The sequence below is a fragment of the Aquarana catesbeiana genome, linkage group LG04, assembly GCF_042186555.1.
Source record: "Aquarana catesbeiana isolate 2022-GZ linkage group LG04, ASM4218655v1, whole genome shotgun sequence".
Taxonomy (NCBI): domain Eukaryota; kingdom Metazoa; phylum Chordata; class Amphibia; order Anura; family Ranidae; genus Aquarana; species Aquarana catesbeiana.
This window is the reverse complement of record NC_133327.1, coordinates 253,269,112-253,295,193: the sequence shown is the minus strand read 5'-3', so window position 1 is coordinate 253,295,193 and position 26,082 is coordinate 253,269,112.

The window sequence follows — 26,082 nt, the reverse complement described above, 5'->3', positions numbered from 1 at the left end:
ACTCCAGTGTTTCAGCCAGGCACTTGTGCCCCTCTGTACTTCTGAGCCCCTGTTCACACCTTCAGGGGTGCCTGAGTCAGAGGTATACGAGAGGCCGTTCTCTGCACTCCGGACTCCACCTACCAGGTACGTGACAGCAGGGCCCATTCCTACGCTCACCAAGAGTAACTGTGAGGGCTTACAGTGTTGTGGCAACACCACCACACTACCACCAAAGGCCCAATTTTTCCGACCCTGTTCAACAGGGGCATGTAATTACAATTTTTGATATAATATTTCACAGCAGGGCCCGTTCCAGCGTCAACCAAGAGTAACTGTGAGGGCTTACAGTGTTGTGGCACCACCACCACCACCTAAGGCCCAAATTTCTGCAGAGTATATAGGGCAGGCCGTATAGTATATACAGGCGGTCCCCTACTTTCAAACATCCGACTTACAAATGACTCCTACTTACAAACGGAGGGAGACAACAGGAAGTGAGAGGAAATCTACCCCCAGGAAGGGAAATTCTCTCCTGTAAGAGTTAATATGGGAAAAAGGTGTCTCCACTGATGCTTTATCACCAATCCTTGTTTCCCTAAAAACACCAAATTTTCAAAATCCAATTGTCATTGGGATAGAAAGTGAGGTGAAATCTTCTGAACAGGGGCACAGACAGCTAAACAAATGTTACAGGGGTGATGATAACCCTTCCCTAAGTTTATTTATTATTTTATTTATTTCAGGTACTTATATAGCGCCGTCAATTTACGCAGCGCTTTACATATATATATTATACATTCACATCAGTCCCTATACCCTCAAGGAGCTTACAATCTAAGGTCCCTAACTCACATTCATACCTATACTAGGGCCGATTTAGACAGGATCCAATTAACCTACCAGCATGTCTTTGGAGTGTGGGAGGAAACCGGAGTACCCGGAGGAAACCCACGCAGACACAGGGAGAACATGCAAACTCCAGGCAGGTAGTGTCGTGGTCGGGATTCGAACCAGCGACCCTTCTTACTGCTAGGCGAGAGTGCTACCCACTGCGCCACTAAGTTGTCCAAAAAGCTTAAAAATAGATTTTTTGGCTAGAGCTACACTTAAAAAATTTACCTGTTCCAAATTACAAACAGATTTAACTTAAGAACAAACCTACAGTCCCTATCTTGTTTGTAACCCAGGGACCGCCTGTATACTGCTGTTCAGAGTATATAGGGCCTGGGGGCCCCACGCCTTTTCTTTTTTTAATTTGGGTTCCCCTTAATATCCACACAAGACCCAAAGGGCCTGGTAATGGGCTGGGGGGTTACCCATGCTGTTTTCCTCAATAATTTTCATTCATATTGCCGGGACCTGACATTACATTACAGCCGCAAGCTGTTTTAAATGACTTTTATTCCTTTAGAAATGTCATTTTGTACAGGGATTGCTCTAAACACGGGAAACACGAGCCACTTTACAGGCATACTATGGACACCCCCAGGTATGATATTTAAAGGAATATTTCACTTTTATTTTTTCACTTTAAGCATCATTAAAATCACTGCTCCCGATGGAACCAGGACATCCACATGACCCCCCTCCCTTTTTCCTTACCCTCTTTGTCCCACACTGAAGCTTTGATGATCCCCCTGTTTGGTCTCCTCCTACCCCCCCCGCCCCACTGCCTTGCTATCATGTAGGGATGAGCCGAACACCCCCCGGTTCGGTTCACACCAGAACCTGCGAACGGACCAAAAATTTGCACGAACGTTAGAACCCCATTGACGTCTATGGGACTCGAACGGTCGAAATCAAAAGTGCTAATTTTAAAGGCTAATTTGCATGGTATTGTCCTAAAAAGTGTTTGGGGAGCCGGGTCCTGCCACAGGGGACATGTATCACTGCAAAAAAAACTTTTAAAAACTGATGTTTTTTCGGGAGCAGTGATTTTAATGATGCTTAAAGTAAAAAAAAAGTGAAATATTCCTTTAAATATCGTACTTGGGGGGTGTCTATAGTATGCCTGTAAAGTGGCTCGTGTTTCCCGTGCTTAGAATAGTCCCTGCACAAAATGTCATTTTTAAAGGAAAAAAAGTCATTTAAAACTGCTTGCGGCTTTAATGTAATGTCGGGTCCTGGCAATATGGATGAAAATCAGTGAGACAAACGGCATGGGTACCCCCCAGTCCATTACCAGGCCCTTTGGGTCTTGTATGGATATTAAGGGGAACCCCACACCCAAATTAAAAAAGGAAACAGCAGTATACAGGCTCTGTACTCTGAACAGCAGTATACAGGCGGTGCAAACAAGATAGGGACTGTAGGTTTGTTGTTAAGTAGAATCTGTTTGTAATTTTGAACTGGTACATTTTTAACGTGTTTAGCTCCAGCCAAAAAATCTATTTTAAGCTTTTTGGAAAACATAGGGAAGGGTTATCACCCCTGTGACATTTGTTTTGCTGCCTGTGCTCCTCTTCAGAAGATGTCACCTCACTTTTTGTCCCAATGACAAATGTTTTTTGAAAATGTGGGTTTTTTTGTGAAACAAGGATTGGTGATAAAGCATCAGTGGAAAGGAGAAATGTTTTCCCCATATTAACTCTTACAGGAGAGAATTTCCCTTCCTAACGGTAGATTTCAACTCACTTCCTGTTGTCTCCTTCTGTTTGCAAATAGGAGCCATTTGTAAGTTGGATGTTTAAAAATTGGGGGCCTGCACTATATACTCAGCAGAAATTTGGGCCTTAGGTGTTGTGGCGACAACACTGTAAGCCCTCACAGGGCCCTGCTGTGAAATATTAGATCAAGAATTGTAATTACATGCCCAACAGGGGCAGAAAAATTGGGCCTTTGGTGGTGGTGGTGGTGCTGGTGCCACAACACTGTAAGTCCTCACTCGCTCTTGGTGGGCGCAGAAACAGGCCCTGCTGTGAAATATTAAATCAAGAATTGTAATTACATGCCCCTGTTGAACAGGGGCTGAAAAATTGGGCCTTAGGCACTGGTGCTGGTGCCACAACACTACAACCCCTCACAGATACTCTAGTTGGAACACAGGAACGAGCCCTGCTGCAAAGTATTGCATCAAAAATTGTAATTACACGCCCCTGCTAGACGGGGCTGAAAAATTGGGCCTTAGGCACTGGTGCCGGTGCCACAACACTGCAACCCCTCACAGATACTCTAGTTGGAATGCAGGAACGAGCCCTGCTGCAAAGTATTGCATCAAAAATTGTAATTACACGTCCCTGTTAAACAGGGGCTGAAATATTGGGCCTTAGGCACTGGTGCTGGTGCCACAACACTGCAACCCCTCACAGATACTCTAGTTGGAATGCAGGAACGAGCCCTGCTGCAAAGTATTGCATCAAAAATTGTAATTACACGCCCCTGTTAGACAGGGGCTAAAAAAATTGGGCCTTAGGCACTGGTGCTGGTGCCACAACACTGCAACCCCTCACAGATACTCTAGTTGGAACGCAGGAACGAGCACTGCTGCAAAGTATTGCATCAAAAATTGTAATTACACGGCTCTGTTAAACAGGGGCTGAAAAATTGGGCCTTAGGCTATCAGCGTGATCATTGAGGAGGAAGAGGATAAGTACTCAGGATAGTCACTCAGCATCAGCATAGGCAGTCTTTGAAGGGATCTGAGATTTCAAAAAAAATTATTCGGTTACATCAGCATCAGGTGCTTGGTAGCTGGTGGTGATCCAAGACTGATTCATTTTTATGAAGGTCAGTCGATCGACAGAGTCGGTGGACAGATGCACCCTGTGATCGGTTACAAAGCCTCCAGCAGCACTGAATGTGCGTTCCGAAAGAACGCTAGACGCAGGACAGGCCAGTAGCTCAACTGCATACTGTGCAAACTCTGGCCAGTGATCCATCCTCAAGACCCAGTAACCCAGAGGATTTTCGGTGAGAAAGGTGTCCAAGTCAGATCTAGCCCCTAGGTATTCCTGCACCATGTAAAACAGACGCTGGCGATGGTTGCTGGAACCGATCATACCTTGGGGCTGCGGACTAAAAAATTGTCTGAACGCATCGGTCAGACAGCCACCTTCTCCACCGCTCCTTCTTTGACTGACCGAAGCCTCAGCAACACGTCCAGAAACAGGAATTTGTAACCTCCCAATCTCTGGGAACGCGTTGCACAGACCTTTCTGCAAGGCCTCCCGAAGAGGTTTCATCCTCTGCTCCCTCTGCGATGGCAAGATAAGGTCCGCGACCTTACCCTTGTAACGTGGATCAAGGAGGGTTGCCAGCCAGTATTGGTCCTTCTCCTTGATACCATGAATACGAGGATCCTTACGCAGGCTTTGCAGGATCAGGGAGGCCATGCAGCGTAGGTTTGCTGAGGCATTCGGTCCGGAGTCCTCTGGGTCACTAAGGACGACATGGTCCGCAGCCACCTCCTCCCACCCACGTACAAGTCCATGTGTTTTTTGGGACTGATCCCTTAAAGACTGCTGCTGATGCTGAGTGCCAGGCTCCACCTCCATACTGACACAATCCTCCTCCTCCTCTTCCTCGTCCTATTCCTGTGTGATTGGCGGGCACGCAGGAACACTGTCTGGATAAAGGGGGCCTTGAGAGTTAAGGAAGTCCTCCTCTTCCTGCCTCTGTTCTGCCTCAAGTGCCCTGTCCTTTATTCCATGCAGCGTGTGCTCCAACAGGTGGACAAGGGGGACAGTGTCACTGATGCATGCACTGTCACTGCTCACCATCCTCGTGGCCTCCTCAAATGGTGACAGGACAGTGCATGCATCCCTGATCATGGCCCACTGGCGTGGGGGAAAAAACCAAGCTCCCCTGACCCTGTCCTGGTGCCATAGTCGCACAGATACTCACTGATGGCCCTCTGCTGCATGTGCAGCTGCTGCAGCATGGCCAACGTTGAGTTCCACCTGGTGGGCATGTCGCAGATCAGGCGGTTCTTGGGCAGGTTAAACTCCTTTTGGAGGTCTGCCAGCCGAGCACTGGCATCATATTACCGGCAGAAATGCACACAGACTTTCCTGGCCTGCCTCAGGACATCCTGGAAGCCCGGGTAACTGTCCAAGAACCGCTGCACCAACAAGTTAAGGACGTGAGCCAAACAGGGCACATGGGTCATTTGTCCCTGTCGGAGGGCAGAGAGGAGGTTGGTGCCAGTGTCGCAAACCACCATTCCTGCCTTAAGTTGGCGTGGCGTCAACCACCTCTGAACCTGCCCCTGCAGAGCTGACAGAACCTCTGCCCCAGTGTGGTTTCTGTCCCCCAAGCACACCAGCTCAAGGACCGCATGGCATCTTTTGGCCTGCATACTTGCGTAGCCCCTTGAACGGCTATGGAGCACCGCTGGTTCCGAGGACAAAGCACAGGAAGAGGCCATGGAGGAAGAAGAAGAGGAGGAGGTGGAGGAGAGAGGTGTGTCACAATCATTAGTAGTGGCATTTTGGAGGCGTGGTGGCGGAATAACCTCCAACACTACTGCACCTTGTTCTGCATCCTTCCCAGTTGCCAGCAGAGTCACCCAATGTGCGGTGAAACTTAGGTAACGTCCCTGTCCATGCCTGCTGGATCATGAGTCAGCGGTAATATGCACCTTACCGCTGACCGCCCTGTCCAGCGAGGCATGGACATTGCCTTCCACATACCGGTAGAGAGCCGGAATCCCCTTCCGTGAGAAAAAGTGGCGTTTGGGTACCTGCCACTGAGGAACTGCACATTCCACAAACTCACGGAAGGGGGCAGAGTCTACCAACTGAAAAGGCAGCAGTTGAAGTGCTAGCAATTTTGCCAAGCTAGCATTCAACCGCTGGGCATGCGGATGGCTGGGAGCGAACTTCTTTCGGCTGTGCAGCAGCTGGGGCAGGGAAATTTGCCTGGTACAATCTGACATTGGTTTACCGAAAGCAGATTGCCCACAAGTACTTGGCTGTGACACACCTAATTCTACACCTTCATTCCTCTCAGTGCAGGTCTCAGAGAAGACTGAAGGTATAGTGGGGTTGGAGATCTCAGCTGATGAGGAGCAAGGAGAGGTCCTCTTTGTTCTTTGGTGTTCTTTAGATATGCTTGCCAACAAACTGCATGGCAGGTCAACATATGTCTGGTCAAGCATGTGGTGCCCAAGCGGAAGATGTTTTGGCCACGCAAGATACGCTTGAGACATTTGTTGCAAATAGCAGCGGTGCGATCTGATGCACTCGTCTCAAAAAAGGCCCACACCAAAGAACTTTTGGAATAACGCACAGAGACAGCAGCGCCTTGCACATGCGGAGCTTTGGGGTGTGATGCAGTCAGTGTGCTGCCCTTAGGCTTGCCCCTGGAGGGCATCCTGCCTCGTTGGTGATGTGCCTCCTCCTCCCCTCTCGTATCAGGCACCCGCGTTGAGTCAGCGACCTCATCATCCCCTCCCTCCTCATCACTGGAGCAAACCTGGCAGTATGCTGCAGCTGGGGGAACATGACTGCCAGATTGCTGTCCTTCTTGGGCACCCCCTGTCTCTGGGCTCACGTTACTGCCTTCATCTAGCTCAGTATCATCATCAGAGCCTTCTAAACACTGGGCCTCCTTCTGGAGCATGTACCCAACACTGTGGTCAAACAGTTCGAGGGACTCCTCAGGAGGACATGGTGGGGCTAGGGAAGGAGTCACTGATGCCATTGAGCCGAGGGATGAGGCCATGTTGGCAGCTGCTTTGCCAGACAAAGTACCCTGAGCATGGGTGAGAGAGGATGAGGAGGACGAGGACGGCTTGGTCATCCACTCGACCAAGTCTTCCACATGTTGCGGCTCAACACGGCCAGCTGCCGAAAAAAAGGCCAAGCGTGTCCCACGGCCACGTGCTGCTGAGGATGCACCGTCTCCATGACCAGCACTGTTGCCTATAGACACAGAGCCTGCTTGCCCTCTTTTATTGGCTTGTGACTGTCTGCCTCTCCTTGTTGGCCTTCCAGACATACTAATGGCCTGTAGCTGCACTAAGCTGGGATATATATATATATATATATATATATATATATATATATATATATATATATATATATATATATATATATATATATCAATTGCCTGCCTGTAGTATGAGAACACCACCAACCTTCTACAGGTATCTTTAGCTGAACACTGTGCAGAGCTCGAAAAAAACTAACTTGTAGCTTATTTAGCTGCCTGCGGTAGTGATAGGATCAGGAAAACACCACCAACCTTCGACAGGTAGCTTTAGGTGAACACTGTGCAGAGCTCGCAAAAAACAATCTTGTAGCTTATTTAGCTGCCTGCGGTAGTGACAGGATCAGGAAAACACCACCAACCTTCTACAGGTAGCTTTAGGTGAACACTGTGCAGAGCTCGCAAAAAACAATCTTGTAGCTTATTTAGCTGCCTGCGGTAGTGACAGGATCAGGAAAACACCACCAACCTTCTACAGGTAGCTTTAGGTGAACACTGTGCAGAGCTCGCAAAAAACAATCTTGTAGCTTATTTAGCTGCCTGCGGTAGTGACAGGATCAGGAAAACACCACCAACCTTCTACAGGTAGCTTTAGGTGAACACTGTGCAGAGCTCGCAAAAAACTAACTTGTAGCTTATTTAGCTGCCTGCAGTAGTGATAGGATCAGGAAAACACCACCAACCTTCTACAGGTAGCTTTAGGTGAACACTGTGCAGAGCTCGCAAAAAACTAACTTGTAGCTTATTTAGCTGCCTGCGGTAGTGATAGGATCAGGAAAACACCACCAACCTTCTACAGGTAGCTTTAGGTGAACACTGTGCAGAGCTCGCAAAAAACTAACTTGTAGCTTATTTAGCTGCCTGCGGTAGTGATAGGATCAGTAAAAACACCACCAACCTTCTACAGGTAGCTTTAGGTGAACACTGTGCAGAGCTCGCAAAAAACTAACTTGTAGCTTATTTAGCTGCCTGCGGTAGTGATAGGATCAGGAAAACACCACCAACCTTTGACAGGTAGCTTTAGCTGAACACTGTGCAGAGCTCGCACTACACTAACTTGTAGCTTTAGCTGAACACTGTTCAGAGGACGCACTACACTAACTTGTAGCTTTAGATGAACACTGTGCAGAGGTCACACTACACTAACTTGTAGTTTTAGCTGAACACTGTTCAGAGGACGCACTACACTAACTTGTAGTTTTAGCTGAACACTGTGAGGATGATGCACTACACTAATTTATAGCTTTAACTGAACACTGTGAGGAGGACGTACTACCCTAACTTGTAGCTTTAGCTGAACACTGTGCAGAGGTCACACTAAACTAACTTGTAGCTTTAGCTGAACACTGTGCAGAGGTCGCACTACACTAACTTGTAGTTTTAGCTGAACACTGTGAGGAGGACGCACTACACCAACTTGTAGCTTTAGCTGAACACTGTGAGGAGGATGCACTACCCTAACTTGTAGCGTTAGCTGAACACTGTGCAGAGGTCACACTAAACTAACTTGTAGCTTTAGCTGAACACTGTGAGGAGGACGCACTACCCTAACTTGTAGCTTTAGCTGAACACTGTGCAGAGGTCACACTACACTAACTTGTAGTTTTAGCTGAACACTGTGAGGAGGACACACTACACTAACTTGTAGCTTTAGCTGAACACTGTGCAGAGGTCGCACTACACTAACTTGTAGTTTTAGCTGAACACTGTGTGGAGGACGCACTATACTAACTGTAAATAGTCTAGCTGCCTGACTGTGGTACTAATAGGATCAAAATAACACCAGCAATTTTCTTCAGGTAGCTGTAAATACTGTAACAAGACAAGCCTGCCTGTCAGTAGGAAGATAACAGGAACGGATTTAGCTAAACTGAATACAGTGTATATATATATATATATATTTATATATACAACACCTGGGATGCATATATATATATATATATATATATATACACAATACACTGTAAGTGCAGCTAACTCACTGACTGTCCTGCCTAATCTAGCTAACTCAAATGAAATGACACTGTCTCTCTGTCTATCTAAGCACGCTGGAACACACTGGCCAATCATCAGCCAGCAATGCACTGCGATGCCGCAGTGAATTATGGGCCGTGACGCGCCACACAAATTTGGCGCGAACGGCCCATAACGTTCGCAATTCGGCGAACGATTGAACAGCCGATGTTCGAGTCGAACATGGGTTCGACTCGAACGCGAAGCTCATCCCTACTATCATGGCGAACCAGATGGATTGTATCCAGAATCCATCATGAACTGTCGCTGAGGTCCTACCAGTGGGGCTAGCTCTGCTTGTGTGAATGGCGTATCATGCACTTATTGCTCTGAGAGTACATTGATGTGCCAGGCCTCTGTACCATACTGTACTTTATCAGCATATGGTTGGTGGGTGGGGGGGTTGGGGATATGCGAGTGATTATGTCAAGCCGAGACATGTTCATTTTGTGGGGTATGTGTATTTAGCTTTCTAGCACTATCGTCCAGCCCAGCTCTACTGCTTTCCATGTATTCCTCCCTGGTGTTGCCGAGAGGAATTCGAGCTCACTATATAACTAGGGATGAGCCGAACACCCCCCTGTTCGGTTTGCACCAGAACATGCGAACAGGCAAAAAATTTGTTCGAACACGCGAACACCGTTAAAGTCTATGGGACACGAACATGAATAATCAAAAGTGCTAATTTTAAAGGCTTATATGCAAGTTATTGTCATAAAAAGTGTTTGGGGACCTGGGTCCTGCCCCAGGGGACATGGGTCAGTGCAAAAAAAGTTTTAAAAACGGCCATTTTTTCGGGAGCAGTGATTTTAAAAATGCTTAAAGTGAAACAATAAAAGTGTAATATTCCTTTAAATTTCGTACCTGGGGGGTGTCTATAGTATGCCTGTAAAAGGGCGCATGTTTCCCGTGTTTAGAACAGTCTGACAGCAAAATGACATTTCAAAGGAAAAAAAGTCATTTAAAAACACTTGCGTCTATTAATGAATTGCCGGTCCGACAATACACATAAAAGTTAGTTGATAAAAACGGCATGGGAATTCCCCAGAGGGTATCCCCGAACCAAATTTTTTTTTAAAAATGGCGTGGGGGTCCCCCTAAATTCTATACCAGGCCCTTCAGGTCTGGTATGGATATTAAGGGGAACCCCGGCCAAAATTAAAAAAAAAAATGGCGTGGGGTCCCCCTCAAAATCTATACCAGACCCTTCAGGTCTGGTATGGATTTTAAGGGGAACCCCGTGCCAAAAAATTTTTTAAAAATCCATACCAGACCCTTATCCGAGCACGCAACCTGGCAGGCCACAGGAAAAGAGGGGGGACGAGAGAGCGCCAACTCCTGAACTGTACCAGGCAACATGCCCTCAACATTGGGAGGGTGCTTTGGGGTAGCCCGCCATAGCTCCTTGTCCCCATGTTGATGGGGACAAGGGCCTCATCCCCATAACCCTTGCCCGGTGGTTGTGAGGGTCTGTGGGCGGGGGGCTTATCGGAATCTGGAAGCCCCCTTTAACAAGACCCCCAAATCCCAGCCCCCCCGTGTGAAATGGTAAGGGGGTACTACCCCTACCATTTCACAAAAAAAGTGTCAAAAATGTTAAAAATGAGACAGTTTTTGACAATTCCTTTATTTAAATGCTTCTTCTTTCTTCTATCTTCTTTCTTCTATCTTCTATCTTCTAGCTTCCTTCGGTTTCTCCATCTTCTTCTCCTTATGGTTCTTCCTCCGGTGTTCTCGTCCGGCATCTTCATCCGCGGCGTCTTCTTCCCTTCTTCTTCTCGGGCCGCTCCGCATGCATGATGGGAGGCTCCCGCTGTGTAACGCTTCTCGTCTTCTGACGGTTCTTAAATAACGAGGGTTCTGACATATGGGGACTTGACGGGGACTTCCCAGTGGCATTCCCCATGACGTCAGAGGGGGGCGGGGTCAGGGGTGACCCTGGCAATAGCCCGAAAGCAAAACAGTAAGGCCCCGTGCCAAGACGGATACTCCGTCCTATATTACAAGACCTTCAGGGATCTTTTGATTCCACATTTTCTAGTTGCATATAATGACGCTGGGGAGTGCTACCCCCCAGTGGACACCTTGCGGGCTTTCATTACTCGAACCAGGTGGGTTTTGTACCCTTGGGGGAGGCGTGTGACAACACAATGAAGGTGATTAACCTGATTGATGCAGCTCAGATACGGGAGACCCCTATGTTACTCCTCTCGACTGACGCTGAAAAGGTGTTCGATAGGGTGCACTGGCCCTTCTTGCTAGAGACCGTTCGACATGTGGGGTTAGGTCATCGGATGATGACTTGGATACAAGCCATATACTCTCTCCTGTCAGCCCAAGTAAAGGTGAATGGCCCCCTCTCTTCTTTCCTCGAGATAGCCAATAGGACGAGACAGGGATGTCCCCTTTCCCCCATGATATTTATCCTGACCCTCGAACCCTTTCTTAGTACGGTTAGGGACAACCCCGATATCTCGGGCCTTCGCTTGGATGATACGATGTCCCCAAAAATTGTGGCATTTATGACGACCTTTTATTCTTTGTAACCAATCCTCTGGTATCCATTCCAAACCTGCTAGTGGAACTGAAGAAGTATGGGGCACTATCATTTTTCAGGATCAGCTACCAGAAATCAGAGGTGTTGAACATCTCCATGCCGGCCTCTCTAGATATGCTACTCCGGGCAGACTTCCCTTTCAAATGGGCAGGGGCCTGCATCAAATACCTGGGCATTCTTCTGACAAGTGGGATGGAGGATGTTTTCTCCCTCAATTTCCCCCCTTTTTGATGGCCATCAAAAAAGACCTACAGTCTTGGCAGCAGGGCATGTTCTCCTAGTTCGGACGATGTAGTATTGTAAAAATGTACATCATGCCTCTGTTGTTATACCATCTGCAGGCCCACCCTGTCTGGATTCCGAGTTCCTTTCTTAGGGCGGTAAACGGAGCTTTTGTCACTGTCCTTTGGGCCCAGAAACTACTTGCCCAGTCGATCTTGCGATTGCCAAAACTGTTGGGCGGAATGGCTTTGCCAGACGTTAATATTTACCACATGGCTTGTCACCCTTAAATGAATCCTATACTGGTGTCGCCATGGTCCACCTAAACAGTGGGTTCAAGTGGAATGGATCCTGACTGGGGCTCAGCTGGATTCGGTGCCTTGGTGCCAGACAAGTCTGCCAAGCCGGGTCTTAGATCACCCCACTGTGGGGGAGACATGGAGGATCACCCAAAAAGTATTTCACAATTTTTCAGTCACGCCCACCCCCTTGCCACTTGCCCCTGTTGTTGGGAATGCGGCCTCCAGTCCAGGACTCAGTGATCCCAGATTCCAGGATCTAAAAGGGATTGGAAGATCTCAGATCCATCACTTCATGCTCAACAGACAATGGATGTCCAGGAAAAACATTATGGATAACCCGTCCTTGGTGGGTCTATCCTTTTGGCAAAAACTCCAGCTAGCTCACTTCATAGGGTCGCAACCCCCCACAGCGCCCTTAGGATAGGAACCTGACTACCTTCGAGCAGTTATGCCTGGAACTGTCCCCCATGCACCATACAGTTTCTTTGACTTATCAGTTGCTCATATTGCCTCCCACGGAGTTCAGACCCCCCTATATTTCCAAGTGGCAGCAAGAATTGGGACTTTAATTCACTGAGCGGCAAGTGGAGAGACTTCTTCTCTTCTCATGTAAAACCTCTGTATGTGCTAATCACCAGGAGGCAGGATTTAAGGTGTTGACCCAGTGGTGCTATACACAAGTGAGGATTCATAAGATGTTCCCTCAGAGCTCTGATTTGAGCTGGGGATGTGGGGAAGAACCAGGTTCTCTCCTCCACGTCTTATGGTCCTGCCGTTTTCTGCTCCCCTTTTGGACTGAGGTTCACCATATTGTCCAGAAGTTTACTGATCGGGAGTTGCCTTGGACACCCGCGTTCTTCCTCTTACACCAACGTGAGATTCCAAGCAAGATCTATAGGAGATCCATTCTACCTCTCCTGCTCCTGCAAAAGTTGCATCCCCTTGTTTTGGAATCAGACACAGCCGCCGGCGGTGGCCGTCTGGTTGAAAAGAGTAGCCAAAATCAATGAATTGGAGGACTTGGTGGCCACGGATAGGGGCCTCAGAGAGAAGTTCCTCAAGAAATGGTTTTATTGGCAGAAGTTTGTTTATTCGGAGGAGCATGCAGAGCTGAAGATCTAACTTCCTTGGGAGTAGAGACACATGAGATGGCTCCCCGGACATTGATGGAGGGACTGGAAGGTGGTCCCCTCCCCCCTTCTCCTACCCCTTTTTTTTGTTCTCCCCTCCCTCCCCCTTCTTTATACTTTTCTTCATCCTTTTCTTCTCTGGCTTTTCTTTGCTGTTTGCCCTAGGGTCATACTCATACCTCTCTTTTCAACCTGAATAATTTGTTGAACCGTTGTCTAGTCTGCGAGTATATGTTTATATCACCTGTATTATTGCAATGTTTGTGCACCTGGTCTAGCTTGTGGAGGTGAACTACAGTATGTACAATGATGTTGAGGTCTCTGTATCACCATATGTCCTGTATGCCTGGTCTAAATAAAAAATTTACGAAAAAAAAAAAACAAGCTCAATGCTTTTGTAGTGTAGTGTCTCATCTATCATATGGTATGTACTTCCCTAGATAACAATGTTGCCTTATTTGGATTCTTTTCATTCTTATTTGCTTTGTATTTTCACTTTGTGATTGACACATATCCTATTTCTGTGTTACTTTGTTTTGCTATTTCTTTTATCTTTTCCTAAACCTCTCATGTTTTCCAGCTGATGAGCAAATACATGCAGTGTCCTTGGAAGTTCAGTTGCATTCATTACTTGCTTGATGAAATACTTTTACATAATTTTCTGCTTGTGTCTTTATGTTTGGAGGGCATCTCATGAATTAATGCTGATTAGTGTATTTTGAGAGTAACATTGTGAGAAGAAGCTTGACCTGTTTTGCGTTCCCTTTGGAGTTTATGGATTATGAATTTCTGGGTATTGAAGATAATTACACATACCAGAAAAACACTGTCATTTCAAATAAGAAGTTACCAATATTGGCCTTTATGGAGATTGCAAGGGAATCCACTGAATAATACCAAACAAAACAAAACAATTTGTATTGCACACAGGCTAATAATTGTGCATTGCAAATTGTAACCTACAGCTAATATTATTGCACTGTAGTTAGAGGCTACAAACTGGTTTGGCGGTATTTGTTTATGCTAGTAGCAGGAGTGACCAGACAAAGAAGCCAAACAAAATTTTAAAATAATTCTTAACAGTCTGTATTTCATTAAAAATAAAAAGTGGCTATACATCCCATGAAAAAAATGGGCTATTCCGTGGGGTTATTCTAAGAATTTTCATTGTTGGCAATGGAACAACACAAAAGATTCTTTTTTAAATGTGTTTTCTATTAACAGATCACTAGTTTATCACATATTACTATTGTACAGCAGAGTTCCTGCTTCTTGGTGTAAGTGAGCCTCGGTGTAAGTGTGTAGTATTCAAGTCATGACAGAGGGGATTGTCCCTAAACAAGAGGCCTAACAACAACAAGGGCCTGGATGTAGGGAGAGTGTAGGGCTCTCCTAAGCACCATGGATGCCACTCAATTACTCCAAGAAACATAATCTCTGTTGCCTTTACCCAGTCCAACCATGAGATGATCTTTGTATTATGCCCTGGTCATGGAAAAAAGAAATTTCAAACCATAAAAATCTTATTGTCTCCTACGCTCATGGAGAAATGCCCACTTACTTTACTGTTCAGTGAAGAGTCAGCTAATATAAGTGATCAGTGTAGTACATCCTTTAATGGGCGCTCAATGCAGTGTCCCTTTACATGGATAGTCAGTGCAGTGCCCCCTTTACATTGGCAGTCAGTGGTGAAGTACCCCCTTATACTGGTGGCCAGTGGTGAAGTGGCTCTTTAAAGTAGATTTCGGTAAAAAAGGTGCAAAAGTTGCATTTATGGTCAGTATGAGTGGCAAATCAATCCACAACTGCTCATTGCTTAAGGAACCCCTAGCAATATAGGGAGGAACGCAAGGGTTCCCTCAGAACAATGGTAAGAATATATAGTATAGTCAGAATTCTTCCTATTTAAAACACATTTTAAAGTGTATGTATAGTGAAAACTATTTTTTAGTTTTGGATAGCTTAGGGAAGGGTTACATTTTTTGCAAATCTTTTTTGCTTTCTGCGTACCACTGGGAAAATCATCTTTCATGTCCTGTCCCAGAGACTGGAATGTTAGAGAATATTGCAGATTGAAGGGACTTCCCCTCCTAGACATTTGTTCCCAGAACAGGTGTCCCCGTTGAAAGTTTTCCCTTTGCTAATTGTTCTGGAGACAATTATAAAAGTTTTGCTCTCCCCCCACTTTTTTCATGGTAAAAGGTTTTTTCTGAGAGATAAACTTTAATAGATGTATTTTAAATAGATATATTCCTTTAAATAGCCTACCTTAACCAATTGTGGACATTGGGCATGCACTGTAACATGCTGCTCTGATAAAATGGGTGGCGTAAACAGAACCTATACAAAACAAGGCTTTTTGTTTTGTCTTTGCATTGGATAGACATTAGGCAATGTTGCCCAGTGCAGGCCAATGGGGCTGCTGAGAAAGAGCCCCAAAGGGATGAGTGTTAATCTGCATATGATGTTAATTAAAGCAACTTGACAAAACATAAGGTTTACACTATTTATCTACAAAAAAATATAGTTTTTAAACTAACACTGATCAAAGTAGAAAAAGTTATGTTTTTTGTTTTGTTACTTTTTTGCCTCTGGATTATATACAATTTCAAATCATTTTTCAAGGTAATGTCGCTATCAGAATATTTTGTTTGTCCTAAAAAAGTGCATTGCTATTTTATCTTTGTTTGGTAAGTAGTGACAAAGCTATTTCTGCTTAAATAACAGAAATGTAAAAATTGCTGTGGCCCATCAGAGGTATACAGGTGAAATGGTAAAATAAACAGACAGCAAAGATCAGCCATGGCGTTTGCTAAATTTCTTGTACATAGTTGACCTGGTAGGAACTTTTCTCTACAAAACAGTCTAAAGAAAACCAAAGTAAATAGTTTGAAGATGAACACAGTTGTTGGTTAATCTCTTCTGAACTACAATGTGCTGTGGTCAGCCAGCCCCTACAGGCACAGCAACGTTGCCTGTAGGGGCCGGTATGTATGTTGCTAGCCTACTCCAGGATTACGACTCACTCATGCATGCCCCCCGTCCTGACACCCGCTGTGATTTGACACAGCGGGATTTTGTCAGCAGGTTCTGGCCAATAATTCATGGCCAGGACCTGCAGATCAGCTGTGTCCAATCACAACCCAGAGACAAACAACACAGGGCTCTGTATAGAGTAAACAATCATAATGTTTCTTATCTCTGCAAGGCAGGAATAAGAAACAAAGAGATATTTAGTAAAAGCAGCACACAATATACACATTACCCCTGTTAGCCACACATTTAGCACTTTGATCGCTCTAGATGTCATTAGTACAGCATTAATGTATAGTATTAGCACCGATTACTGTATTAGTGTCATTGGTAATGTCAGTGTCAGTTAGTCAGTTCCCACCCAGTGTTATGCCCTGTACAACAGGTCGGATTTTCAGACGGAAAAAGTGCGATCGGATTGTGTTGTCAGAAATTCCGATCGTGTGTGGGCTCCATCAGACTTTTTCCGTCAGAATGTCCGACACACAAAGTTTGAGAGCAGGCTATAAAATTTTCCCACAACAAAATCCGATCGGTTAAATTCCGATTGTGTGTACACAAATCTGACGCACAAAGTGCCACGCATGCTCAGAATAAATTAAGAGACGAAAGCTATTGGCTACTGCCCCGTTTACAGTCCCGACGTACATTTTTTACGTCACCGCGTTCAGAACGGTTGGATTTTCCGTCAACATTGTGAGACCGTGTGTATGCAAGACAAGTTTTAACTGACGTTCGTCGGAAAAAATTCATGGATTTTGTTGTCGGAATGTCCAATCAATGTCCGATTGTGTGTACAGGGCATTAGTGTTAGATTGTCTGCCACACTATCATAAGTCATTGATCACCGCCAATACTAGTATAAAAAAAAAATAATTCTAGTATATATAGCATTATTTGGAGATGCTATAACTTTGATACAAACCAATCAATAAACACTTATTGGGATTTTTTTTACCAAAGACATGTGGCAGAATACATTTTGGACTAAATTTAGGAAGAAATTAGATTTTTTGCATTTTTTATTGGATATGTTTTATATCAGAAAGTAGAAAATATTGAGGGTTTTTTTTTTCAAAATGTTTGGTCTTTTTTCATCTATATAATAAAATATAAAAAACCCAGTGGTGATGAAATACCGCCAAAAGAAAGCTCTATTTGTGTGAAAAAAAATTATATGAATTTTGTTTGGGTACAGTGTTGCATGACTGCGCAATTACCAGTTAAAATAGCGCAGTGCTAAATAGCAAAAAATGGCCTGGTCATGAAGGGGGTAAAACCTTCCCGATCTGAAGTGGTTAAATGCACCATAAGGTGTCTGATCATACTATATTTTAAAACAAACCTCCTGGCCTAAGACACAGACTTCAGGGGAAAATACAGACTTTCTTAAGTTTGGTAAGCTTTACCCCCACCCTCTAAACCACCTAATTTCTTTTAGGCCGGGGGCATGGCCAACGACGGGGATGTGAGGACGTGAGTAGCCTGAGCTCCATCCACACCGCACACATCCTTACCTGATCTTACAGACATGACTGCTCTTCAGGGGCCTCTTCTGCCTCCACAGCTTCTCCGGACCCTAGAGCCCACCAGGCGATGGTCAGATACGCCCCACCTATGGAGGACACACTGGGATTCACGCCGCCGATGCCGCCATGTATGCAGAAGCAAGATGGCACTGGCCAGCATCCTGCACAGAGACACAGCCAGCCGTCCTCTTCCTCCTACTTGGCGCAGCAGCTCTCAGGGAAAGTTGAGTCACATCACCCCCCCCTGCTTCTAGCCCTGATGACCCTCTCCTATTCTTCCCTTTTTAGGACACAGATCCTGCTACCCCTAATGCAGTGAATGCTGACACAGGCCCTGCAGATTCGACCCTGGCACAGATTATGGAGGCCATTCAGCACAGCCTTGCTTCCCTCACCACGCAAATAGACTTAAAACTGACTTATCCTTCCTGAAACAGGATGTACACAATCTCCGTCACAGAGTGACTAATGCTATACAACGAATAGGAGAGCTGGAGGACGAGACACATCCCTTACAGGCCTCTGTTAGAGATCTGCGTCAAGCTCAAGGCTACACTGCTGACAAGCTTACTTTTTCGTTGACATGGAAGATCACCTGAGGCGTAATAATCTGTGCTTCTTGGGGTTCCCGGACGGTCCAGAGGGCAGGCCCCCCGATTCTTTCATGGAGCGATGGCTGACATCCACTTTTGGCACCTCCACTTTTTCACCATTGTTCGCCATTGAACAAGCTCATAGAGTTCATTTACGCCCCCTGCCCTCTGGGGCCCCACCACGTGCCATGCTTATTAAACTACTGCACTTCAGGGACAGAGAGGCGGTTCTCAGGGCTGCCCGAGAAAAAGGTGTATCCTTTAATGGTAATGGAATCACCATTTTCCCGGATTTCTCAGTAGCTACACAAAAACAGAGGGATACCTTCCTGGCCATCAAAAGAAGGCTGAGGGATCTCCAATTGCCTTAAAGCATGCTGTATCCTGCACCACTGCAGATCATTCACCAAGGCAAGGTCTACCTCTTTACAGATCCTAAGGATGCAGAGCACTGGGTGGATACCATAGGGCCTCTAAATCCATGAAACCAGAACCAGAGATCTTCTCCTCGCTGACTGTGAAAGTCCTGTAATAGGTCTCTCTACCTCCTGTTTGAAACTCCCCCACTTAGTTTATGTTACCGGGGGGAAAGAGAAAACCACAATGCTTTCCAACCCTCTTTTTCACTCCTATCCACAAGAAGCTGGGGACACGTTCCGACACTTTGTCATATATTGCCTTGGCGTCTTCTGTCCTGGATGACTATTGCCACCACATCCTGGTCCTCCTCTCTTTTTTCTTTTTCATTTTATTTTATTTTTCTGCCACCCTGGAACACTCTATCTAGGAACCAGGCCAATCAACATATTTTGTTTTGTGGGGACACGGATGGAAGCCCATTGCTGCGGACCTCTTTCCACTACTTCTGGTTTGTTGGTTGTGGGACTGTACCATGACTCCCCTGCTTTGCAGTTTTGGTTTTGGGAACAAAGCTCTCATGTGTTTGGGTTTGGGATCCAGGAGGGTTAGAGTGGTTTTGAATGTTTTGGGACAGTTTTTTTTGCTATTTTTTTTCCCTTGTTTTTTTTTTTTGTCATGCTCACCAGCCTGGTTGGCCATCTTGGTATACAGTTTGTATCCGCAAAGGACATATTGCTCCCTACTATGTATAAGCTATGCATATTTCTTTGTACCTCTCAGGGTGTACAGATCTTTGCAGTACGGTTGATTCTGATGTTCTGTGAGAGATGTGTATCGATGACTATGTTCACTTCTTGCTTATGGCTAAATTACGCTTGATTTTTTGGAATGTTAGGGGGCTTAACCCCAAAGTGAAACGATCACTGATGTTTGAATATCTGACAAGACATAATCTGCATGTGGTCCTTCTCCAGGAAACCCATCTACAGGGCTCCAGGGTTATGGCCCTTAAAAGAGCAAAAATAGCGTATACCATTCACTCCACATATTGCACATATGCTAAAGGTATGTCTATCCTTATAGCCAAATCAGCTTCTGTCACTATCAAACACATCAAATTAGATCCAGGTGGCTGCTTTGTAATTTTAGTGCTTGAACTCCTTGGTAAACCGTACACAATAACTAGCCTGCATGTTTCACCACCTTTCACTAAACAATTCTTTGAGTGAGTAATGGGCACAATCCTGGAAATTGCAGAGGGCTCTTTACTGATAGCTGGTAATTACAACACAGTTCTACATCACCCCCCATGCCCTTAAGTGCCTTTCTGACTCAATTTGACCTGGTGGAGGCCTGGAGGTGGAAGCATGCGGATGTCAGGGAATACTCATCCCAATCTGATTCTCACAGTACACTGTCACGCATGGATTTATGTCTGGTCTTGTCGGCTATGCTTAATACGGTGTCTGAGGAAGGGATGGGCTAACGGTTCGGCCTGAACATAAGTTCGGGCTGAACTTTGGTTGTTTGGATGTTCTGCAAACACCGAACTATATGCGGTGTTCAGGCAAATTCGAAAGCCACCGGAACACAATTAAAGTCTATGGGACACTAACATGAAAAATCAAAAGTGCTCATTTTAAAGGCTTATATGCAAGTTATTGTCATAAAAAGTGTTTGGGGACCTGGGTCCTGCCCCAGGGAACATGTATCAATGCAAATTTAAAAAAAAAAAAAACAGGCGTTTTTTCGAGAGCAGTACATTTTTTAATGCTTAAAGTGAAACAATAAAAATGAAATATTCCTTTAACTAACGTGCCTGGGCGGTGTCTATAGTATGCCTGTAAAGTGGCACATTTTTCCTGTGTTTATAACAGTACTACAGCAAAATGACATTTCTAAAGGAAAATTGTCATTTAAAACTGTTCTAAAAAAAATGCGTGGGGGTCCCCCCAAAATCCATACTAGGCCCTTCAGGTCTGGTATGGAAATTAAGGGAAACCCTGCACCAAATTTAAAAATAAAATGGCGTAGGGGTCCCCCCAAAATCCTTACGGTCTGGTATGGATTTTAAGGTGAACCCTGCACCAAAATTTTTTAGAAAATGGCGTAGGGGTCCCCCAAAATCCCTACCAGACCCGTATCCAAGCACACAACCTGGAAGGCTGCAGGAAAAGAAGGGGGAACGAGAGAGCGCCCCCTCTCGTGAACTGTACCAGGCCACATACCCTCAACATGGGGAGGGTGCTTTGGAGTAGCCCCCCAAAGCACCTTGTGGTTGTGGGGGTATGCAGGCAGGGGGCTTATTGGAATCTGAAAGCCCTCTTTAACAAGGGGACCCCAGATCCCGGCCCCCCTATGTGAATTGGTAACGGGGTTACGCCGCCCGATGGACCGAAAAAGAAAAAAAAAAGCCACAACCGTTCTGCCTCCATGGGAGGCTCCCGGCGAATGACGCTTCTTCTGGGTGACAGTTCTTATATAAAATAAACCTGATATACCCTCTTACATATTAATTCATAAAACTGTGTGAAAAACTATATAAAACACATCCCATCTTCATATAAAGTGATTAAGCCTTCTATTACCAGTGGGAGAGATAGTACCATCAGAGTCTCCCCTAATGTACCACAATATATAACATAACAGTTTAAAAACTCCCTGTAGGATACCTAGTGAAGTGATAAGTGTCCCACAGAAAAACAAGTGTGCTATCACAATAATCTAAAGTCCATTGTAATCAACAGTCCCATATATTCAAAATATAAAATAGTGAAAAAAAATGAACAAAATTTTTTTGAATATAATATATGTGAAGCTCCAAAATGGCAAGTGTTCTTATAATTAGTGACACTCGTGGTGAAAGATGATGATATCCGGTGACTTTCGTGCTCCCCCCTCAAGGATCCCCACTCGCCAGCTCCTCCAGTTTCCATATCCGATCCCTTTCTAATAAGCAGAGGCACCAGACAGGGGTGTCCTCTGTCGCCTCTGCTATTCGCACTGACGATAGAACCCCTTGCAGCACTAATACGATCCAGTGGGGCGGTTGTGGGATTGACAATTGGGGGTCTGGAAGAAAAGGTATCCCATTATGCAGATGACATGCTAATATAATTGGTGGACTTTCAGTCGCCTCTCCCAGCCCTGCTGGATATTATCTGACGGTTTGGTGATTTTTCAGGTTTCCAGGTTAACTGGGATAAATCTCTCTTATTTATGATAGATCAGGCAGCCTCTATAGCATTTTATCCCACATGCCCACTTCAAAAACCTCCATTTTTTTAAATATCTGGGGCTTTTGATACAGCACCCTATCTCCACATACGTAAAAATGTATCTGGACCCTCTTATTGGTATATTAAGAAACACACTGAAGATATGGTCCAATCTTCCTCTGACATTGCTAGGTAGGATAAATATTTTTTAAATTATTTTTCTGCTGTGCTTTTTATATATTCTGAGTAACTCAGTAATATTACTAAAACCAAATTTAAAGCGATAGATTCCATCCTGCTTTGGAGGCAGCCATCCTTACCTCCTATGTATCTCTCCAGAACCTCATATACAGACTGTCACTCAAGGGAAGAGGGGGTACAAATGTCCTAGCAATGACCCTATGGATATTTAAGCTTTCTAAGCTATTACCATCTGACTCACAAGTCGCACACTCACCAAATGCCCCGCTTTTGGGCAACCCACGGCTGCAAGAATTTTTCCGTAGAATGGATGGGGGTTTCTGGTTTAAATGGGGGGGTGAAAATAATCTTGCATCTATTTTCAGACAACATGTTTCGCTCCTTCGCGGAATTTCGGAGAGACTTCGGTCACATATTTCCAATATCTACAGATATGTCACACTGCTGCGACACAGTTTTGCCTTCGTAACGTAGATATCAAACCTTCCACGATTGAAAGTCTATTAACTGACCCCTCCCATACAAAACTTGTTTCTACATACTATAAATCTCTACTCCAATCCACGACCAACAGGCTGTGCGCCACTGAAAGTAAATGGCATTCTGACATACCTGAGCTGACAGAGGATATCTGGCAGAAAGTGCTTCCTGTTCAGGTTGCCTCTGTCATTTCATCCCATGATAAGGTAATCCAAACCAAATTGCTATACAGGTCCTACTTCACCTTGCTTGCTTCATATACTGCATAGAATAACCTCCGCCCTCTGTTCCCGGTGTGGCATGGCTGATGGCACGTTCTTTCATTTAATGTGGGAATGTCCACTGATTAGAAAGTTCTGGTCGGAGGTCATGGCCTTTATTAGCTCCATAACTCAGATACCTAATATATGTAATCCCCTGCGATGCCTATTAGGATATATTGAGGATGAAGGACTGTCTAAAAATGTACAAATCTTTATACGTATAGTTCTGTTTTATGCCAAAAAATCAATAATCATGCATTGGAAATCTCAATCCTCACCCACTATAGCCTTTTGGCTCATTATTGTTAACCATGTCATCCCATTGTATAAGTTGACATATGAAGCCAAAGGATGCCCTAAAATTTTTTGAAGATTTGGAATTCTTGGGTTAGCTCAGATCCCACCATAACACCTGCCCCCTGATCTATGGGAGGAGGCTGTATCGCTGGCTTATGTTAAATGTATGTCTATAGCTAGACGCCATAAGGATCGAATCAAGCAGATTAGAAATTTAATTTTCATGTCACTTTGTGTTTATTGACTGGATACCAGACAAATGTTTTCATTAAGATCTGAGCGATGTTCACTCGAATGTATACCTATATACTTGTTGTTTGTTTTTGTAGTAAAAATAAATAAATAAAATTACACCTTAAAAAAAATATCTTTTAGGCCACTAAAGTCCTGAATGCGGCATTGAGAATGGGCAAGGGCTATGTTTTATCTTGCCCTAGCTGGAAATTCAAGTATATAAAGAGGCCCCAGTGGTACAGGCAAGAGGATCAGCCTACAAAAGAAGTGCTTGACAGTATGGTCACCTACCATCCACAGGCAACTTAATGCTTCAATAAGACACAGAAAGCTTCTAAGCCCTATCTCTGTGAGGAGCTAACCCTGACTGAGGGAACACGAAAGAAGCAGGGAGGGTCTAACTAAAACTGAACTAATTCACCCTAAGCACGAGGAAGGACAGTGGGAGAAACCAAATCACAAAGTAAACATGTTGTAGTGCTCCAAAACCACCACTAGTTGTCAGCATGCATCAGAATAATAGTAACAGTTTAATACAACAAAAGTATAGGTGGGGCAGAATCAGATCAGTTGCTATGCTTAAAGAGGACCTTTCCCCTTAATAAAATGCAGCATACACTTTAAAGAAAACCTTAAAGAGGAGCTCAGGTCAAGTATAAAAAAAAGTGAGCAGTTACAAATGCTGTACCTGCTGACTTTTAATATACGGATAGAAACAGCCCAGCACAGCAATACAGTGCTGTAATCAACTGGGTACATTTGTTTGCCGGTCTTCAAGTCCCTGGCACTAATATCTTGCTTGTGGGAATCCAGCTTCCTAGTGTTTCACAGCTAGCTTTCTATTGTACATGTGCAAGACATGCTGTGCTTTCACAATCGTTCCTCAGTCTTCTGGGACATGTGATCTGTCCCAGGAGGTTGCAAGCAAGGAGGGGAGGGGGGCATAATTCTGCTCTATTTTCGTAGGCAAGGAGAGCAGAAGTTGAAGTGGGTACCTGTCAGAAATAGGTACTCGTTCCGTTTTTCACAATCATGAGAGAGGAGGGGGAAAAAAGGAGGAAGGGTGAAACCTCTCTTTTCAGGTGAAGTTCTGCTTTAAGGGAGTAAATGATAGAAAATATACTTACGTTCCTCAATCTTTGGTGGTGCATGACTGACATCATCCTTCTATGAACAACATCCTGGGGAATGGTGAATACTTCCAATCTCACAAGAAGACACAGTAGCACAGTGCTGGGACCATCTACTGTATGTGGGTTCTTAGCTAGTACTTTAAATACTCTAGATTTCCAAGATCTCGCTGGATGGTGGATAACATCTCCCTCATCTTGGCCCTGGTGGAAGTTGGGGAAAGGTAATCATGCTTTCTACCCCCACTGTATTTTTACTTTATTTTATGCTGTGTTTTCAAAAGTGAAACGGCCCGCCTTGCATTTTAGTTGGAATTTCGCTTTAACTGCTGTTTAAAATGACCTATTACACTGCCTGTTTGAAAAGGAATGTCTGAATAACTTTTAAATTGTATTCGGATTAGTAAGATCATGCTAGTTGAATAATATTTCTACTCTAATAAATTAGGTATTTCTTTTCAAGGTGCTGGATCTGACATGACAGCTCTGTGATTTATACCTCATAAATATTTTAGATAAGATTATCAGTCTCCAGAAATGCAGATGTTGCCTGTCATGTTGTGCCAAATTAGTAGCTGGTCAAGATGCCACACTTTGATCAGGGTATAATTACAGCTGTTCCATCTGTACGATAGCTCAACTGTTTATATTTATTACATACTTTACCAACATATTATTACAAATTTCAGAAAGAAACCTATATGCGTACTGACATAACTTTCTTTTCGTGTCAACTTACTTTATTTGAAGTTATAGGAAATGCTACAGATTGAAATCATTTCATTGTAAATTATTTAGAATCTTTAGACTGTTTTGAAAATCATACATCAAACTGAATAATAAAGATATTCATAATATGTTTAGGATCAGAAAGTTTACTTCTGAGCCCTAAAGAATTCTTCACAAAACTTCAAAAAACGTTTCAGCTATAGAACTATAGTACATAATTTCTTCCTTCTGCTTAATGGGCCCTGAAAGCATATGGAAGCACCAACAATAATCAGTATCAAGGAAATCAATGGCAAAGAAAGAGAAGGTACTAGATTGGTTGTAAGTAGTGGCATGAAAGAGCATGGACCTTGTGCTCCACCCGATCTCTAATATAGACACTGAGATAATGACCTATTTATCCTTGTAGGAGATGAAAGAACATTTCTTTGTAGACAGTCAACACTCAAATTGTTTGCAAGTATTCAAGAAGATCAGACGTAGAGCCCCTTATTTACTTGCATATAGAGGACCTAAAACATATCTAAAAAAAAGTCTAAAAGCATAGTAAAACATTCAAAGGCTGCCACATTCCTGTACTTTTGATTTAAGTTTTTATTTCTTCAAAATAAATACATATCCATAGTATACAATGCCAACAGGATGTTCCTCCAGTGCAAGCTTTTGGACCATAATGGATATGTATTTATTTTGAAGAAATAAAAAGCTAAATTGGAACTATGGGAGTGCGTCAGTCTTTGAATATTTTACTATGAAAAATATTTATATATACAGTATACCGTGCCTTGAAAAAGTATTCATACCCCTTGAAATTTTCCACATTTTGTCATGTTCCAACCAAAAACGTAAATGTATTTTGTTGGGATTTTATGTTATAGA